We start from the raw sequence: 15,724 nt of genomic DNA, 5'->3' as shown, positions 1-15,724 counted from the left end.
CCAACTTCATTATTCGTTTTGCTAACTAATGATGAGAGTGAGCAGTGGAGCCGTAGCCTGTGGGCTGGGGGCTGGAGCAAGGGTAGCATCATCATCATCAAACGTCATTTGCGGCTGCTGCTGGCATTGCATGCACATTGAATTCCAATTGGGTTTGGCAGTGTGGCGTAAACTTAATTGTCAAGGTTCGTTAGTTTTTTTTATTCCTCGAACCCATAGAGAACAAGTGAGAATGGGTACTATGGCTATGGGCAAGCTTATGTAACAGGCAAATGAAAACTTATACGACCTCATGCTAATTAATATTCTATATTATATTATAATATATTAATATGCTATGTCAACTTAGTGTGCAAGTCTATAAATTTAATAATATATTTATAGCATATATTTATGACAAACAGAAAACATTAATAAATATAATACTAATAAATATGAATAAAATTATTTTAAAGATAAATATACTATAATCAAATTTTATTAAACTGCCTCAAATCTGTTCTATATTTGAATGCTCAACATAAGCATGTGTTATCTTATAAAGGGTATTCGTAAACCGCACACGTCAAACTGGAAAACTCTTAGTTGTCGTTCTTTATTGGCGTCGCTGTTGCTGCTGCTCTTGCTGCTAATGTTTGTTTCTAATGGTCGTTTTGAGTAAGTGCGCCAATGCCCAGACCCAATCCCAATCCCAGTCACAGTGGCAGTCTAAAGAGCGAGTGCCTCAGCTGCCAAGGAATTCTCAATATTTCCATTACTTTGTGGTCCACGTCTGGGATTTCTTGCGTTCTGCGTTCTGCTGCTGCTGCTGCGGCTCCGACTGCGACTGCGGCTGCGGCTGCAGCTTTAGCCAGGTCTCTGTCGCCTCTCTTTTGGATAACTATTTAATTCACATTGGTGGAAACTTGATTGTACTGTTGCTCCAGCCAAGCACAAAATGAGAAGCAGCAAAACGAGCCGAACGTCGACGTCGGCGTCGATGCCTGCATTGACGTCGCTGCTGTACAAAGATTTTTCACATTTCAAATGCGCTACTTGATTAATATATAGGCTATAGAAGACAGCGAATTAAATTTGTTATACAGAAATGCCAGAGCATATTACTAATAAACTACTAATTTTTATCGATCTGATCGATTTATAATTACAGCACTTGAGCATTTTGATTAATTAATTTTAGGTTAAGTTAATTATGAGAATTCAGCATTTAAATATTGATTTTATTTTTATTGATCATTCATTTAGACAAGAATATAAATTTAAAATTTTGTATAACTTACTTTGAACATTTGTTTTATTTATTATTATTATTTTTTTTTAGCTTGTCATTAGACACCATTCAGTAAAAATTGTAAAGTTTACTTCGAGTACGCAGTATCACGTAATATTTTCCCACGTTCATTTTCAGTCGAGAGTCTTGAGCTGTGGGTGCCAAACTGGCGTGACTTTCTTTTGCCATTACTGATTGATCTGTGGCCAAAAGCACTTAGTCCATTTGTTATCAGTCGATTTGGGAGTCAAACTGTGGCTTTCTATTCATTAGTAGATCGCAGTGTAACGCCGTAGTCCATCTCGTAGCGTATAGCGCAATGCAGGCAACTGGGCCATAAATTTTTTGCACACTGCTCACATTTGAAGATTGTGAGTAAGTGAGTTGTGGATGCAATGCGGATCGCCGCTGCTGCTGCTGCTGCTGCTCCGATGGCGTCGGCTGATTTTCAGTTGAAATGTGTGTTGATCAATGCTGATCGAGTTAGTTTTGTCAAGATCTCGTCTAGGCCAAGTGCGACCGGCCAGTGGCAGATCTGAGAACAACAATTGAATAACAGAACATCGCTCGAGCATCCAAAAGGATCCAGCTGGATTCTGTGAGCCCCCTTTTCTAGTGCAATACCAATATAGAGTAGAGTGTCGAGTGTAACGGTAACGGTTACGGTAACGGAAGTGTGTGCTCCTCGTAATGTGATTAACTAACAAACTGACCGCATTACCACTCGGCGGCACCTGCACCGATTGCAGCATTGAGTCGCCACTCCATGTTCACGAACATCATCAGTTTGTGGTATGTACACAAGGCGCTGATCGGGATTCAAGTTTCGGGATTCGGGACTCGGTCTGTCTGTTGTATTTGCTTTTGCTATTTGGTTTTTTTTCTCTGTGTTATTTGTTGCCCCATTCGCTGGTACGCATATTTAAAGTTTGATATCAATCTTTCGCAGGAATGAGCAATGACACTTAATGGCATTTTAGCTGCAAGTCTCCAACTCCAGCTCAGTTCCCAGTTGCCAGTTCCCAGTTTATGGCCATCTCGACAGCGTCGCCTTGTTAAGTGTAAACGTTAAGTGCCTTGTTATTTAATTCTCTGCTTTTATCTTTTTCGTACATTTTCCCGCTCTAATTCGACTTGCTGTTCAAGGAAAAAATAAGATGCTTTTACCCCAGTGCTGATCTTGTCGTGTTCGTCTCCAACCAACTTCGACTTCCACTTCGACTTCGTCTGCCTTTGCAGTCTCTGGTTGACTGCCTCTGCCTGGGCGTCTCAGACTCAGTCACAGTCTCGGTCTCAGTCTGTCGCAGTTGGAGCTCTGTGGGCTCGGTCCATTATCACACGCGACATTAAGTGCAGCCATAATGTAATCGAGCATTTTCTTTAATTTACAGTTAATTGAGTCTTATAGGGTAATTATGCAGTAGTCGGGAATCGTCACCGGATCGCTGTCCCTTGCCTGGTCCTCAACTTTGGCATGCACCTCTTAATTGCAGAATGCACATAAAACCTGAGGCGAATGCATCATGTGGCGTGTATGTAAATCAATCAAAGTGCTTTACTTTAAGGCTTAATTAAGGCACGCGGGATGTGAAATTGCCGGTCCAAGCCAGACCGGAAAAACTACATAGGCATAAGCATGGGCATTATAAGTACACAAGTTAGCCGGCGCGTATGGCCCGAAGCATGTGGCTAACAAATTGCAATTGATGTGATAAGCCAGCCACTGACAATAAACGAAATGCACAATCAATCAGAAGACAACCATCGTACGAGAGCCACACACAAAAACGTGCGCCAAATCGTTGCCCAGATAAACCAACCCAACCAACCACATGGATCTAACCGGTCATCCAATCCACTAGCCAGTCAGCTAGCCAGCTAGCCAGCTAGCCGGCCAGTCAGCCACTCACCCATTCAGGCAGTCGGCATGCTCAGCTCGGTGCGTCTACTAAATAGAGTTGGTTGAGGTATGATAGAGCTCGCAATTTCTGTGGTGCTGCAGCTGTGGCAGTTAGAGAATCGGGCGTTGCCTGGTAACCACTGATTTCCGTAGCTGATGCTGCAAGTGTCTGAGAAACCGTTAACAATCATTAGCAATGAAATCAATTGGCCCATATCGAAATAGGTGTAGATGAGTATTGTTTGTGTGAGTGTCTGCATGTGTGTGTGTGTGGGGCTTTTCGCAGTAACCACACACTTAACAGGAAGTTCAACAAGTTAAGATCTCTGTGTTTTTCCAACTAATCAGCTTGACTTCAATACGTATATTTATATGGCCAACGAGATGACTTGATGCTGCATTGGTTCCTATTCGGTATTAAGTGATCAAAGTTAATCTGTCAGAAAGAGTTGAGGGTTTTTATTGCATTTGAGTTGAATAACTGCATCATATATTTTAATCAAATAACATTCTCTCAGCACTTTGCATTTGTTAGAAAGTGAAATGCCCAAGTCAACCCAAAAAAGCTAAGGTTTCGCTCGTTACTGAAAACTATTTGGAAATATAATTGAAGAAGATTTAAGGAAATGCGATTCACTTAATCATGGTTCATATATTTTTTGTAAGGCTGAGGGCAATCAATCAGCTGTTTAGAAATTGATTGGAATATAACTGCCTTGTTGATGTCAGAGATGGACAGTCGGCTAAAGATACGTCTGATTTTGATGCTATGCAATGCCAGCTTCGATCACAATAATTAGATGCAATTTACAAACTCTGATTACTTATGCTAATGCCGGCAGAGATAGAGGTGGACGCTTTGGCTTTGCCAAGTGGCGCGTCTAAATTTTGCAATTGTGGTGGCCACTGCTGTGGCTGCTACTGCTATTGCTACTGGTGCAGCCATTGCAGCTGCTGGCCAACTGACTACCCACTGATTATCTTCAAGAGCGTGGCGACTGCGCCGCCAGCATCCACTAAAACTGTTTGTCTATGCGCAATGCGAAATGATTTGCAGAACGAATTGCGCTGGAAGGAAATTGCGTGCAATAAAAGATAGATATGTTTGCGGGTAGCTATCAACGGTTGATCATTAGAGAAATATTCGACAGGCGGCAGACGACGACGGCGGCAGCATTCAACGGTCGATGCGAGCACGAAGTGGTATAAATATTGGCATACGTTCGCTTATCTTGGCCAATTTATTGCCGCTTTTCCCCAAATGACTCAATACCCATACGATGACTGTGCTGTGCTGTGCTGGCGTCGAACTAGTTCTGCACGCACGCACGCACTTGCCACGAAAATTAATGTAATTCTCAATTACCAAACAAGTTATGCCACAAATTAAAATTATGCAAAGATCTGCAGAAACTGGCTGCCACAGAGAGTAAAACGAGAGAGCTCTTCTCCAAACATATATCTTCTTCTGTGCCTCTAACTGCACTTTGAGCTCTGGTCCGGACAGGTGCAATGCGAAGGATTCGTTTACAGCTGCGAAAAAGGGCGTGAACGTGGGGCGCCACCCAAATTAGGCGCACCTGTTGCATGCCCGAGACGAGACAAAGTCGTTTTCAATGTTATTAATTAACTGCAATTCGATTTGTGGCCACACTTGGGGGCTGGTTATGGCACTCGATTGTTGGCTCTGGGCCAACGTGCCGGCCCGTATCTGTGTCTCCGGTAATCATATTCGCCAACGTTTGGCAAGTACATGGAGAACCGCTGCCGCTTCTGTCAGGTCGCCTGTTCACCTGGTCGCAACCAGTCGCAAGGCATGGCAAAAATTGTTGTTCGCGTTTGTTTTTGTTATTTTTGCTTCTTCTGTATTTTCGGAGGCAAATACCAAACACGTTTCGTGGAACAAGTTCAGGTGCTGGACTCCAGCTTTAACTCCAACTCCAGCTCGAGCTCGGACTTGGACATAGCACATTTTGCCTCATTTCATTGCTGACTGCCTGGCATAGTATGGAGTATTGAGTATGGAGTAACATGTCTCAAGACTTGTTCCACCCTTTTTTTTCTAGCTCAGCAAAGACGACAACGCGACAGCAACAGCAACAACAACAGCAACAGCAATAGCACGTGAGCGTGGACTATACGTCCGTTAAACTGCTTTGGGCCATTGTCCAACTTATAGCTGCTTAGCATTGGGTCAACTGAAGTTGTTAGATTTGGAGCGCGCAAAATGGGACCACGCACCAGACAGATCCTAAAGCCGCGGCTTATTTAAATAAAGGTGTTCGCTGACGGTCGTTGCCAGGCGGCTGCCAAGACAGGTGCTTGTTAAGATTGTTACCAAGCAAATAGCAGATAGACAGATATGAAATACCTGCTCTTCATACCACATCGTACATGAACCGCGGTGTTCATTCAGTTCTATGATTTTGTTGTTGGTATTTTTTTTGGCTTTGCTTTGCTTTGCATTGCCCTTGGGCAAACGGCTCTTTTAATAGAAATAGATGAGGCTGCAAGTGAAAAGCTTTCAACTTTAATTGCGAGACTAAGCATTTAAGCTGATTCTGCTGCTACTTCGGTTTCTGCTATGCGAACGTGTTAAGCAAATTATATTTAATATTATCCGTTTGTTTGCTCTCTACGCATTTCACGAAACAATAAAGAAAATAATTTTTTTGTACATTTTGATGAGATTCCGAAAATTGCTTTTTTTTCGTTATACGTGATCAAAAAGTTGCCAGGAAAGTCGGGTAATTCTATTCGACTAAAGGCTACCCTGTGTCCAGTTTGCGAACGTGTATGAGCGCGTCGATCACAGAAGATATGAGAGCTCTATGTATTTCCACTAAGTGTTTCTTCTATTCCTCTCATTTCTTCAAAGATTGTATATCGTCTGAGTATTTAGTCTATTAGTCTAAGTCTTTAATGCTTAACTGGATGACCACATACCCCCACCGGACCTGGGCGACTGAAGAAATGCTTTAGCTGCTGCCCTATATATAGGGCGACTTTCACTCAAACCCTAAGTCGCACTCAAATGCTGAGCTCAACACCAGGTAGGAGTCAATTTATAAGGGACCAATGGGAGTGCTCTCTGCTGCGTCAAGCATTCTAACTTCGTTATCTTCATAGGGGTCGTTGTAGTCGATCTTTAAGGGACCGATGGGAGCACTCTCTGCTGCTGCAAGTACTCTAGCTTCTTGAAGTATTCTAAATATTCGGTTTAAGCTTTTGAAGATAGTTAAAACCTAAAAAGGAAAATTATTCATTCAAATAACATAAATAATGTATATGAATAAAATCACTACTTTTATTGTTCATTTAAATTCATTCTATGATTCTTAATAATTTATAGCCCCTATGGCAATGGACTTTAGTTTTATACCATATATGGTTGCTCATCTATTTAAAAAGTACTATATAAGCAACTTCTTGCAAATAAATTGCCCTTGATCGAGTTAAGTACAAAATTTAATAAATAAATACAAAGTTATATTGGAAAGCTGTTGAGATGAGTTGTTGAATGTGAAACGTTTTTCTTCAATTTGCACACCTAAATTGGTATGCAATTAACAGACGATCTTTAATAATGATCTAGAGATGCTCCTTGGAGAGCGTACAGAAGTGGATATAAACTTTTTCTATAGATATTCAGCAATTGACCAATTGGACATTTACGATGCCGCCGTCGAGTGCTCCATTTGGACAATGGACTCACGAGCTAGTGTTGAATTTCACTCGGCTAATTGCTGCCGATGAGACTAACATGGTTATATATTTTATATAGATGTTCATGCTGGCGGCGCCACATAAAACGCACACGCACACACACACACACACGCACACGCACACACACACACACACACACACACACACACACACACACACACACACACAGATTTGAGCTGTCTCGCTCTGGGGGGATTTGAAGGCCTGGGAGTTGGTAGCTAATGACCGACGAAGCTGTAAACTTGCATACAGCCGGCCGCATAATTTGGAGTAATGGACTTGAAGGAGCTCAGTCAATGTGCTGGCGGATGTGCATCAAGCCACGATCGCTTGCCCAGAATTGGGTGAGCCATGGCTCGTATGGAGTGTGGTGTACACTCAGTGGAGTGCCTTTGACCATAAATTCTGTAAATTCAAAGCGCGAAGGAATGTCACTTGCCAATTATTAGAGAATGTCAGCTTGTCGCTGATATCTTTGCCATGTTTGTATTGACGATCTCAGCTGCTGTAGCTGAAAGCTGGAAGCTGTTGCTGCTGCTGCTGCTGCTGCTGTTGATGCTGTTGATGCTGCCGGTAGTGATGCCGCTGCAAATCTTCGCACAGCTCTCTAAAGGCATCAGAGCGCTCCACTTATCGTTGCTTCATATCTAATATAGACAACTAAACAGGTTCCACGCACTGCGGTCGGTCGCTTGGCCACTCGGTTCTCGGTTGGCTGACTGGTCGCAAAGTGCAGTTCAATCACAGCATCAATCCCAGTCCCCCAAGCTGTATTCCCAGTTCAAGTCCGGTGCGTGGCCCTGGACACGAGACTCTCTTTTTAATTGCTGCACTGCGTCAGCTATTCAGCTATTCAGGACGGAAAAAAGCGTTTGACAAATGCAATGCCGACAATTACATGCGTTGCGATATCTGCCGACTTTGGCTAGAACTAGAACTCATTATTGTGTCATCATTATCATCATCATTATCATTATTATTATCGTCTACCTTGAGTTTCGCATTAGTGAATTATTTACAAATATTTTGATATGCCGCATTTTTCACTGCAGAATATTGTGTCTTCTCTGAAAACTGGTTGGCAGCGCTTTTCCTGCTGCCAATAAACTAAACCGTTCAAAGCAGCGAAATGAGGAAATCTTAACTCAAGATACGATTACGTCTACTTATGAATACCTGGTTTCGAATTACAACTGCTTAAACAGTATACTTGTTAGATTTTATTACATAACTCGCTCTCAGAGGCCAAGTGCACAGCTGGACACAGCACGGCTTAATCAGTGGCCCACTCCGTGACACCACTGACCTTGTGCCACTTGAAGGCGACCCAGACAGAAGTGAAAACAAAATCCCTATTCAAATTTGTAAGCTGAACTGGCAGTGGCTCTACCACTGGCACTGGCACTGGCACAGGCACTGCAACTGGGTCTGGTGCCATTCCTTGCCCGGGCAAGCCACATGTCTGACTTGAACTTGAAGTGCGGAACCAGATGTAAGTAAGTAACGGTCCTGCGGCTGCTGCGACTGCGGCTGCCTCGTGAGAAATCAAACTGTAAAGTGTGGCTGGAGCTGATGCTAGAGCTGCGGCTAGAGTCGCGGCTGGGGATGGGGCTGGGCAACGTTGTTGCCTTGGCTTAAACAGGTTGCAGTGGTCGTATACCATTTTAGTTTGTTGTGCTTCCTCTTCGGCACATCTGCGATGCCGGTGGCGGCTTGATGAGCACACAAATACCCGAGCACACTCATATACACATACATATATACAATCACAGTTTCACACTGTTAGAGGCATAGAAACTTAAATAGCAAGACAGATATAGAGAGAGAGAGAGAGAGAGAGAGAGAGAGAGGGAGAGAAACGTTTTGTGCTGTGCTGTATTAGTATTAGCCCAAACCAATTGCACAATTTGTAACAGCTTTTGACGTTCCTATAGTTCACTGGCGTGCGGCCTCTGGCCAAAGTTGCCACAGTCAGTGGCACTTGCAATTGGGCAACGCCTTTTCACAGCTTGACTCAAAGGGACTTGCTGCTGGTATGTGGCTCCGTTTTGATGTGTCACCTCTGGGCATGTGGGTGTATGCTCTTCAAACTGTGGCCGAAGCAACGGAGCAAGTCGTAGCAGAGGTTAAATATATCATGATTGAGCCTAAAAGCCATTACGGAGGCTAAAAGTTTCTGCTGACGAATTCTGGTGCCAGATTTGTTGTTCAATTAGTTAGTATGGCTTTTAACTTGGAGAAATTTGTGTAAATATGTTTTAATTTGGGGTCAAGGTTTGTTTAACAAGCCATATATCTGTTAAATTTGTTATTTTTGCTGTGGCGCTAATGACTGTTAAATAAAGTTTTGGCTAGAAAAATTTAAATGAAATTGGGATTGCCTAAATATGATTGCAAAGGTTAATTACACTATTTAATTAATGTAGACAAACTTTATGCTTAGAATCGACGGATACTAATAATAGTCTTATTTAATATAACATATTAGTTAACATTTAATTTCCATTTTCATTTCAAAGATAAATAAATCGCTTTATGTAATTCCAAGTGTCGCTCTAAGCCAGCCTTAACATTTTGTCACGCGTAGCAAGCATTATTCTTAGCTTCTTTTCCATAGAAACGTGCAACTTTCTCATGAAAATATATTAATTAATGACTCACTCACACACACACACAGAAACTCTCATAGGAAAAAGTGTGGAACTTTAGCAGCCTATCTGAGTGCCTGATTGTGTGTGGTGGGGTAAGTGCACTTTAGCAAATCAACAGCCTTCAGCAATTTATGTGCTATGGCAATGGTATCACACCTATGCATCTTTTTGCTGCCTTCAGTCACATACACCTGTAATTTTCGCTGGCAACAAAACGAGCATTAGTTGCCAAAACAGCCCAGCACAATTTGTTGGAACCTTCAAGTTTAGACAACGACAGCTCAGATCCAGGAAGGAACTGTTGAGGTTGCGTTTGCGGCAGCGGCTGATGCAACTGATTGCAGTTTCTAACTGCAACGTTGCAATAATTTTGTAATTTCTCACTCACTTAATTTAGCACAATTAATCTCAATTTTAGCTGTCAACTGCACCACACCGATGGGGAGCTTTGGCTAAGACAACGGCCTCGTGCGAAGAGCCAGTCCTAAACTGATCACCACGCATGTGTCTGATGGTGCGGCGGTTGCGTCTGTGGCTCAGCTAGTGGGAATCTTCACATAAATATTGGACTGCCGTTATGTTCCATGTATAATTTGTCACTCGAAATTAATCTACGAACGACTTGAACGCTGGCGTTGGGCGATTTTTTAAAGATCATCGCTCGCCATTTCGTAACACGCATGCCAGGCCAAGGCTTCTGACCGCATTTGATCTTCTGCCTGGCTGGCTGGTTGTCTGGTCAGGTCTCTGGTGCCCTGGCTCAGTTCTACTGTGACTTTTCGGCAGCATTGTTTATTATATCATAATGCCAGCTGCTAAGTGACTGTGACGGTCTTGCGGCCAGACAATAGCAATTGGGCCGGGTGTCGATGCCCCTCTCATTGTGTTGGCTCATTTTTGGAACTCAAACTCAAACCCAAACTTGAAACTCGGACTGGGGCTCGCCCATTAAGAGATGTTAGGAGGTTATTTAGTTATTTAAGTGTTGTTTTAATTTACATTCTGGACTGCGTTCCAGTGCGCGCTCATTTTTCGCCACATTTTGCGGTTTGGGCTTCGTGTTTTCAACATTTTCCTTTGCGGTTTAACAAATTTTCTAGTGATCTCTGCAAAGTCTTGTCTTTCATACAGGTTCTCTCGCCTTGTTGATGTTGACGTCGACTCATACACATGCTTAGATATAGATATGGACTTGGAACGTTAGCAAACACAGGGGGGTCGGTTGGTTGGCCGATGGTCGACGGTTGGTTGGTCGCCTGGTCGCTTGGTCGTTTGGTCGGGTTAGTTTCTGGCTTGGCATGGCTCATCGTTTGCTCCATTCCGTCCGCATTTATGGCAGTTGGCAGCGGCAAGGTGTTATTTTCATTTCTAGGTTACTGACCCATGTCATATGTGTGTGGAAAATTCAATATTGCTGTGAAAAATACTTACACAACTATTAAATAAAGACATGGCAATGCCTTGGCCCATCGCAGGCTGTGGCCTGTGGCCCAGCTTAGTATCTTCGCTTGGTACTTAATAATTACGCTCATTTCATGCATGCAATGTTCGGATTCCAGTGAATCTCACCATCGCCCTGGCCACCGCTCACCACCGCACCCGTCCCCGCCTCCGCCTCCACCACAACCCGACAGCTAGAACTACATAGAGCTAAGGCTTTTCTAGCTTCGGCTGCTACTGTGTGCGGTAACCTTCAAGTTAACATGGAACAAATGAAAAAATTCTTCGACAGCTGCTGTTGACTGTTGCAGCCACTTTTCTGCGCTTTTCCCTGGCTTAATTAATTACCACATTCCAAAGGCTTTAGCTATTTTTCTGCTAACTTGTGTGTCCATATATGTATCTGGATGTGCATGTGTGTTTTTGTGTGTGTGTGTGCGATGGTCTATACGTGATTATAGCTGTCTGCGTGTGCTGGCTGTCAGATTTCCGCTTGTGTGCGCCAAGTGCGGAACCAAATACGAACGACTTAAGACACAAACTCGATTTTCACCCATCACAAGTTCGCACACTTCCTACTCAAATGGTAATCGATTGAGTTCGCACATGTCATTTGACGCGCTTTTGTGGCACTGCTGACAGCATACGATTACAATGAATGAAAATGACATGATGTGCACGCCAAGTGAGCAGACCAGGCCAAGAAGACATCTCTGTAGAGCCGCATGACAAATTGCGACCTATTAATCTCCCATGGACTTTCACTTTGGCCAGGCCCGCACATCTTCTAAGCCCTGACGCGGCCCCTCCACTATATTATGCAAATGTCAATCAGCTGCGTACAGTTGACATTGACAGCAGGATCGAGCCCAGTTAATGCCATGGGCCATGTCTAATCAGCCGCAGAATAATTGCCAATATATATATTGGCATCAGCAGCAACGTGAGCAGCAGCAGCATCAGCAACAGCATCTTAGACTTTTTCTAATGTATGCTGGCCATTTGAATAAACGATTTTTTCTTCGATTTCATTCACGTGTAAACGATTAATCAAGTCTCTAGCAACGATTGCCACTCAGACTTGGGCTGGTCCGACTCAGCTGGCCCCTGGCTTGGACTTTTCTCTAGCTTTGGGGCCGGGCGCGCTGCGTTTGTTTCAGCCCGGAGCTTTGTGCCGAGGCTATATGGGTCAGTAAGGTGGTATTTTTCGGGCATAAGACAGCCGCTTAATTTCTGTTTTGGATTTTATGCCAAATTGATTGGTGCGAATATAAAAACAAATCTCATGCAGAGCGTTAAATAAATGTATTTATGGGGTTTTATAAATCTTAATAGCTTAATATTGTATTAATAAAGTTTATAACAACATGTACTCAAGCCTTGTTGTTTGGCTTAGTCAATTAATGCATAGAAACGAAAATCTCAATGATTTATTGTATTGAAATGTTTGTTCAGGCTAAACCTAAATAATTAATAATGTTTCTCTATTCAGTTCGTAAACATATGCCAAACTGTTATAATTGGGAATAAATGAAAAGATAAAGTACTTGACGAAAAGCAAAAAGACACAAAATCAACGTTTGCCCAAAGTCTTACAGTCACTTTCATTTTCTTTTCATTGGCGATAGTTTGCTAACAGCTTCAAACACTTGACAAGCTAAACACCCCTCGAAATAATATGGACAGTTGAAATGCAAAATTCGTGCACGTGCCCTCCAGTCAATAAGTGAACGTTCATGCTTTCAGCTTTGCCCACTAATTTTGGTCATTTTTGGGTTTTACATCGCAAACGAATATGATTCTTAGGGATTTAACATTTGGAATCTGTATATTTGTCTTATTATACATACATAGATAGCCAAATATTCAGCTGTTGATATGAAAATTTCATTTACTCAAATTTTTAATTAGGTACATATCATTTTATATATGACTATCATCAAGCTGTAGCATATTTTAAATATATTTGTATTTCTGTATCGTAAATTCATTCCGTTTTGCATATGGACATTCCACTTAATTTAAATTGAATTCAGTCTGATTAATGATTGGCTTATACTGGAGCAGAGCTGATGCCAGAGTAGCACAGAAGTTATCAGCAATCGGTGTTAAGTATTCTGTCACTAAATTGCTCAGCCAGATCTGATCTGGAATGCCATCTTTTAGCCGGAGCAGTCAGCCATGAATTAATATCTTACCTTACCAGTCTCACAATAATTGTCACCAGCTGTGCTTGTGTTAGTGTCGAAGCGCAGCTCTTCAGTTCAGTTCATTGAACTGCAACTATCGTTGAATGATTTACAAGTGTTCGTCTATTCATTTTATAAAAGTTAGAATGGTTAACATGAGACTCTCCATATTGACAAATCGATTTGGCGATTGAGATCGTCATTTGATCGCAGCGGCTAACTTTACTCATGTCACATTAACTGTTCGAACTATCAATTGTCAGAGATCAGTGATCGTTTATCAAAAGAGTTGAGAGCTGTAGGAGGTGCGATCACTTTCGTATTATTTAGAACGCTAAGCTTATTGTACACTGAGAGAAATGCGACTCCATCACATAATATTTCCCCATATTACAATGCACATTGTGCCCTCATAATCCGTGGGTGTCAATCACCAATTTGTGATTCATTGAAGCACAATAGCCTGCACTCAGCACAAACCAATATTATATAACCGTTACACTGATAGCTCATAAGAAAGCCCCGAAAAAAATCACATAAAAAATCTTTAACACTGACCCACTTTCAAAATATAGTGAGTCAATAAAGAAACCGCACACAGACCAAATACGGCTTGCGTTAATATGGAGATTAAATAATCGTACGACTCGGGCTTCAATTTATGTCTCAGTCTTTAGACGCAGACGTAGACACAGTCTCAGCATCAGCATCAGCATCAGGCTCAGGCTCAGACTCAGACTCAGCGTCAGTCTCTGAATCATGAATCACCCACACGGGCGGGCGGGCTTGCAAAATAACTGGCAAGTGACCAACAGTGACAACAGCACTGGGATTGCGGCCAAACCAAAAGAAAAGTTGTTAAAATTTATATACATAGATATCACACGCCTGGGGGGTCGAGGTCGCCAAACCGTAAACATTTATATACACTCGTACACTGGTACTCTCGCACCACTCGTCGTTCACTTATCAATATGCAAGTTAAGAGTTTCGATGTTGTTGTTTCTACTGCTGCTGGCTTGGGGGCTTCCAATCAGCTGTTCGACAAAAGACTTAAGGCACAAACTTGTCCGTCATAAATCTCTCTTTGGACAATCGCACTCGCACGTTCGCTCTCGTCTCTCGCTCTTGGTCTCTCTTTCTTTCTCATTTTGCTTCTCTCTGGCTAGCCGCGCTGTGACTCCAACTCTCTTTGGGCATCTGGCAAGACGGTTAGCGGCGCAAGTTGCGCAGTTTTATGCGCTGGCTGCTGCTTTGCCGGCCGCAGTTTGGTTTACACAGCGCACGAGTGCGGATCGGGTTCGGATACGGTTACGGACTTGATTTTGATTACCGTTGCGCTTGCGAGCCTGCAAATTTTGAACTGTCGACGCGTTGCCAATTCTACCGAAGTAGCAGCAGCCGCAGCTGTTCAGTGTCGCATTGGAAGGCAATTTGATTGCCACCGGCTTTCTGGTTATTGATTTCTAAAAGGTGCCTCAACTTTATAACACTTATCAAAACTTGCCTGCGGCTACAGACCTAGCCAAAGTCACAAGACGCAATCAATCAAATAGACGCATAAATTTTTGAAAAATTTCTGAAATGAAATCGATCGACAAAAGTTAATGCCATTCGCGATCATCGATTGAACATAACCAAAATTGGTGTACATCAAAAAATAGAGAGAAAAAAAAAAAGAAATACACACACTCGTCGAAATTAGTCAGTTAAAAGTGAGAGTTTTCCACGCTTTTTAGGTAATTTTGCTGTTATCTGTTGCCTTCTTTTTTTTTTTTATTTTACCTTTTGCTTTTCGTCGGTTAAATAAACTTGCGACTCAATCACGACTAATTGCGCATGCGCGGCCGCTTTATGCGTATTTAAAGTGCCGCCTATATTACAAAACCGGAGCCCAGCTCTGGTATCTGGCCCCGTCTGCCTCTTCGGCTGCTTAATATGCGTGTCACGTTGCCGGCCATCAAGTTCAAATTGCATTCGCTGTCAACGCATTGCAACATGGTACGTTGTAGCTCCAGCAGCCACAGCAGGCGCTGCAGCCCCAACAGCGGCACGCGTTGAAATTTTGAAATTAACACTCAATGCCCCGATGCTGTATTGGCCTGGCAACTGGCGCAACTGGAGCAACTGCTAATTAAGAAATAAAATTTATCAGTCGACGCGTTGTGCGTGAAAGCTGACAAAAAGGATAACAGCAAAGCAAGTGCCTGTCAGGCTGACTGGATGGCTGGCTGGTTGGCCAGGCGAATGACCTGTGCACAGGTTTTGTTGCATTTTGCATGCCGATAACTCTGTCAGCGACATGCACACTAATTAGTTCACATTTGTGGCATACAGATGCACATACAGCACTCCACTTGGCACTTGTTAACATTGGGCGACGTCGTCTGCAGCAGCAGCTGTATAATAAATAGAAGAAAAAATAAATAAGTAAAATAACAAAAACGCAGGCAAAAGTGAGTTAATACTCGTATTGTGGTGCCCGCTGCTGCTAGCCAGCTAGCCAGCCATCCAGCTAGCTGGCCAGTCAGCCAGTCAGCCAGTTTTT

At 42.8% G+C, this 15,724-nt stretch overlaps 1 protein-coding gene across 4 annotated transcripts in view; it reads left to right on the top strand.

Moving 5' to 3' along the window:
- The first annotated feature begins 1,749 nt into the window (after window positions 1–1,749).
- Sb (serine proteinase stubble) overlaps window positions 1,750–15,724 on the top strand; it is a 29,557-nt gene continuing 15,582 nt past the window's right edge. For 2 of the 4 annotated variants that reach the window (XM_018000990.2, XM_018000989.2), the window contains exon 1: window positions 14,423–14,649. The gene's annotated coding sequence lies outside the window, so the exon portion shown is untranslated. The other 2 variants (XM_089463281.1, XM_089463270.1) reach the window with 2 other exon arrangements.

Source organism: Drosophila arizonae, chromosome 2, assembly GCF_054131065.1.
Source record: "Drosophila arizonae isolate 15081-1271.41 chromosome 2, UAZ_ARI_1.0, whole genome shotgun sequence".
Lineage (NCBI taxonomy): Eukaryota > Metazoa > Arthropoda > Insecta > Diptera > Drosophilidae > Drosophila > Drosophila arizonae.
Note: the sequence above shows the minus strand (reverse complement) of the source record. Positions and strands in the feature narration are given on the sequence as shown.